We start from the raw sequence: 6000 nt of genomic DNA on the forward strand, positions 1-6000 counted from the left end.
GAATAAAGGTGTTTGTGAGTATTACAGTGCATGTGGCCAATAGGAATGCTTTGTATAATTTTGACGTGGGTCGATTTTTGATCAATTTTATCGATTTTTGGACGATGTTTGGTCGATATTTGGTGAATAGACCACATTTAGAACCTCAAATAGAACTCACATCACCCAGTGATTTTAAAATGGAACTCAAAATCGACTTTTAGCTAATGAGCTATTTGTAATAGAAACACTGCAATCGATGTTATCGGGATGCTGGTTCTATTCTGGTCGATCTTAAATAGACCTAAAATCGTCTTTTAGTTAATATAGCCCTTGTTCTGCTGTGCAGACCTTCTGGATGAAGATCACGGGCTCTGTATCTAATGACTGATTGGAACACGCTCGTCTACAAGCTGATACAAGCGTTATAGCAGCTTCCACGCTCCGGACAAGTCTTCAGACACTTCTATAATTAATTAAATGACTTCAATGATTTTTCTTCCTGTATCTGGAACTAGTTATAAGAGTTAAAAAATAATATAATAAACAAGAAATGCTAGTCCTGCACATCCCAGAGGCTCCTCATTGTACGCCAGCCATCAGTACAGGGCTCTGTATTTTACCCTAGCCACCAAAATAGGTTCTGCATTGTATACAAGCCACCAGAACGGGCTCTGTATTATACACCAGCCACCAGAACGGGCTCTGTATTATACACCAGCCACCAGAACGGGCTCTTTATTCTATACCAGCCACCAGAACGGGCTCTGTATTATACACCAGCCACCAGAACGGGCTCTGTATTATACACCAGCACAGGCTCTGTATTAAACCCCAGCCACCAGAACAGACTCTACATTGTATACCGGCCACCAGAACGGGCTCTGTATTGTACGCCAACCATCATTACGATGCTCTTTATTGTACCCCAGCCATCAGAATGGGCTCTACATTGTATAACCAGCCACCAGAATGGGCTCTGTATTAAACACCAGTCACCACAACGGGCTCTGTATTGTACACCAGTCACCAGAACGGGCTCTGTATTATACACCAGTCACCAGAACGGGCTCTGTATTATACACCAGTCACCAGAACGGGCTCTGTATTATACACCAGCCGCCAGAACGGGCTCTGCATAATACACCAGCCATCAGATCAGGCTCTGCATTATACATCAGCCACCAGAACGGGCTCTGCATTGTACCCCAGCCAATAGAACGGGCTCTGTATTATACACCAGTCACCAGATTGGGCTCTGTATTATACACCAGCCGCCAGATCGGGCTTGCATAATACACCAGCCATCAGATCAGGCTCTGCATTATACATCAGCCACCAGAACGGGCTCTGCATTATACCCCAGCCACTAGAACGGGCTCTGTATTATACACCAGCCACCAGAATGGGTTCTGTATTATACGCCAGCCACCAGAAAGGGCTCTGCATTATACACCAGCACGGGCTCTGTATTATACGCCAGCCACCAGAACGGGCTCTGCATTATACACCAGCCACCAGAACAGACTCTACATTGTATACCGGCCACCAGAACGGGCTCTGTATTGTACGCCAACCATCATTACGGTACTCTGTATTGTACCCCAGCCATCAGAATGAGCTCTACATTGTACACCAGCCACCAGAACGGGCTCTGTATTGTACAACAGCCACAGCCAGCAGAACGGGCTCTGTATTGTACACCAGCCACCAGAACGGGGCTCTGTATTGTACCCCAGCCACCAGAACAGGCTCTGTATTTTATGCCAGCCATCAGTACATTGCTCTGTATTGTACCCCAGCCATCACAATGGGCTCTGCATTGTACCCCAGCCACCAGAACGGGCTCTTTATTGTACAAAAGCCACCAGAACGGGCTCTGTATTGTACACCAGCCACCAGAATGGGATCTGTATTGTACACCAGCCACCAGAACGGGCTCTGTATTGTACGCCAGCCATCAGAACGGGCTCTGTATTGTACGCCAGCCACCAGAACGGGCTCTGCATTGTTCTCCAGCCATCAGAACGGGCTCTGCATTGTACCCCAGCCACCAGGATGGGCTCTGCATTGTACCCCAGCCACCAGAACGGGCTCTGTATTGTACGTCAGCCATTAGAACGGGCTCTGCATTGTACACCAGCCACCAGAACGGGCTCTGTATTGTACACCAGCCACCAGAACGGGCTCTGCATTATATCCCAGCCATTAGAGCGGGCTCTGCATTTTACCCCAGCCACCAGAACGGGCTCTGTATTGTAGACAAGCCACCAGAAGGGGCTCTGCATTATACCCCATCCACCAGAACGGACGCTATTATACACCAACCACCAAAACGGGCTCTGTATTGTATGACAGCCATCAGTACATTGCTCTGTATTGCACCCCAGCCATCAGAACGGGCTCTGCATTGTATACCGGCCACCAGAACAGGCTCTGTATTGTATGCCAACTATCAGTATGGTGCTCTGTATTGTACCCCAGCCATCAAAATGGGCTCTGCATTGTACACCAGCCACCAGAACGGGCTCTGTATTGCACACCAGCCACCGGAACGGGCTCTGTATTGTACACCAGCCACCAGAATGGGGCTCTGTATTGTACCCCAGCTACCAGAACGGGCTCTGTATTGTATGCCAGCCATCAGTACATTGCTCTGTATTGTACTCCAGCCATTAGAATGGGCTCTGCATTGTACACCAGCCACCAGAACAGGCTCTGTATTGTACACCAGCCACCAGAATGGGCTCTGTATTGTACACCAGCCATCAGAACGGGCTCTGTATTGTACACCAGCCACCAGAACGAGCTCTGTGTTGTACGCCAGCCACCAGAACGGGCTCTGTATTGTACCAGCCACCAGAACGGGCTCTGTATTGTACACCAGCAACCAGAACGGGCTCTGTATTGTACACCAGCCACCAGAACGGGCTCTGCATTATACCCCAGCCATCAGAACGGGCTCTGCATTATACCCCAGCCACCAGAACAGGCTCTGTTTTGTACACCAGCCACCAGAATGGGCTATGTATTATACACTAGCCACCAGAACGGGCTCTGTATTATACCCCAGCCACCAGAACGGGCTCTGTATTGTATGCCAACTATCAGTATGGTGCTCTGTATTGTACCCCAGCCATCAGAATGGGCTCTGCATTGTATACCAGCCACCAGAATGGGTTCTGTATGTTACTTCAGCCACCAGAATGAGCTATGTATTGTACAACAGCCAGCAGAACGGGTATTGAACACCAGCCACCAGAATGGGGCTCTGTATTGTACCCCAGCCACCAGAACGGGCTCTGTATTGTATGCCAGCCATCAGTACATTGGGGGGTATTTCCAAGTTGATCACAGCAGGAATTTTGCTAGCAGTTGGGCAAAACCATGTGCCCTGCAGGGGAGGCAGATTTAACATGTGCAGAGAGAGTTAGATTTGGGTGTGGTGCGTTCAATCTGCAATCTAATTTGCAGTGTAAAAATAAAGCAGGCAGTATTTACCCTGCACAGAAATAAAATAACCCACCCAAATCTAACTCTTTCTGCCCATGTTATCTGTTATCTGCCTCCCCTGCAGTGCACATGGTTTTGCCCAACTGCTAACAAAATTCCTGCTGCGATCAACTTGGAATTACCCCTAGAGCTCTGTATTGTACTCCAGCCATCAGAATGGGCTCTGCATTGTACACCAGCCACCAGAACTGGTTATGTATTGTATGGCAGCCATAAGAACAGGCTCTGCATTGTACATCAGCCACCAGAACAGGCTCTGTATTGTACATCAGCCACCAGAACAGGCTCTGTATTGTACACCAGCCACCAGTATGGGCTCTGTATTGTACACCAGCCATCAGAACGGGCTCTGTATTGTACACCAGCCACCAGAACGGGCTCTGTATTGTACGCCAGCCACAAGAACGGGCTCTGTATTGTACACCAGCCACCAGAACGGGCTCTGCATTATTCCCCCAGCCATCAGAACGGGCTCTGCATTATACCCCAGCCACCAGAACAGGCTCTGTTTTGTACACCAGCCACCAGAACGGGCTCTGTATTATACCCCAGCCAACATAACGGGCTCTGCATTATACCCCAGCCACCAGAACGGGCTCTGTATTATAAATCAGACGCCAGAACTGGCTCTGTGCTATACCCCAGCCACCAGAACTGGCTCTGCATTGTATACCGGCCACCAGAACGGGCTCTGTATTGTACGCCAACCATCAGTAAGGTGCTCTGTATTGTACCCGAACCATCAGAATGAGCTCTGCATTGTACATCAGCCACCAGAATGGATTCTATATGTTACTGCAGCCACCAGAACGGGCTCTGTATTGTACAACAGCCAGCAGAACGGGCTCTGTATAGTACGCCAGCCACCAGAACGGGGCTCTGCATTGTACCCTAGCCGCCAGAACGGGCTATGTATTGTATGCCAGCCATCAGTACATTGCTCTGTATTGTACCCCAGCCATCAGAATGGGCTCGGCATTGTACCCCAGCCATCAGAATGGGCTCGGCATTGTACCCCAGCCATCAGAATGGGCTTGGCATTGTACCCCAGCCACCAGAACAGGCTCTGTAGTGTACACCAGCCACCAGAATGGGTTCTGTTTTGTACACCATCCACCAGAATGGGCTCTGTATTGTACACCATCCACCAGAACAGATTCTGTATTGTACACATGCCAACAGAACAGGGCTCTGTATTGTATACCGGCCACCAGAATGGGCTCTGCATTGTATACTGGCCACCAGAACGGGCTGTGCATTGTACACCATCCACCAGAATAGGCAATGCATTGTACATCAACCACCAGAACGGGCTCTATATTGTACACATGCGAACAGAATGGGGTTCTGTATTGTATACCGGCCACCAGAATGGGCTCTGCATTGTATACTGGCCACCAGAACGGAGCTCTGTATTGTACCCGAGCCATCAGAATGGGCTATGTATTGTACCCCAGCCATAAGAACGGAGGTCTGGAAGGGGAGGGTTAGAGTTAGGCTGTGGAAGGGGAGGGTTAGAGTTAGACTGTGGGATTGGCCGGGGAGGTTAGGCTGCAGGTAGTGGGAGGTTAGGGTAAGGCTATGGGAGGGGGAGGTTAGGGTTTGGCTGTGGGACGGGAGGGTTATGTTGTGGGAGTGGGGAGTGTATTGTACGCCAGCCACCAGAACAGGCTCTGTATTGTATATCGGCCACCAGAACTGGGCTCTGTATTGTACATCAGCCATCAGTACGGGGCTCTGTATTGTACACCAGCCATCAGAACGGGCTCTGCATTGAACACCAGCCACCAGAACGGGTTCTGTATTGTACACCAGCCACCAGAACGGAGCTCTGTATTGTACTCCAGCCACCAGAACAGGCTCTGTATTGTACTCCAGCCACCAGAACGGGCTCTGCATTGAACACCAGCCACCAGAACGGGCTCTGCATTGAACACCAGCCACCAGAACAGGTTCTGTATTTTACTCCAGCCACCAGAACAGGCTTTGTATTGTACACCAGCCATCAGAACGGGGCCCTGTATTGTACCCCAGCCACCAGAACAGGCTCTGTATTGTACGCCAGCCACCAGAATGGGTTCTTTTTTGTACACCATCCACCAGAATGGGCTCTGTATTGTACACCATCCACCAGAACAGATTCTGTATTGTACACATGCCAACAGAACAGGGCTCTGTATTGTATACCGGCCACCAGAATGGGCTGTGCATTGTATACTGGCCACCAGAACGGGCTGTGCATTGTACACCATCCACCAGAATAGGCAATGCATTGTACATCAGCCACCAGAACGGGCTCTTTATTGTACACATGCGAACAGAACAGGGTTCTGTATTGTATACCGGCCACCAGAATGGGCTCTGTATTGTATACTGGCCACCAGAACGGACCTCTGTATTGTACCCCAGCCATCAGAATGGGCTATGTATTGTACCCCAGCCATAAGTACGGGGGTCTGTATTGTACCCCAGCCATCAGAATGGGCTCTGTATTTTATGCCAGCCACC

Source organism: Pseudophryne corroboree, chromosome 3, assembly GCF_028390025.1.
Source record: "Pseudophryne corroboree isolate aPseCor3 chromosome 3, aPseCor3.hap2, whole genome shotgun sequence".
Taxonomy (NCBI): domain Eukaryota; kingdom Metazoa; phylum Chordata; class Amphibia; order Anura; family Myobatrachidae; genus Pseudophryne; species Pseudophryne corroboree.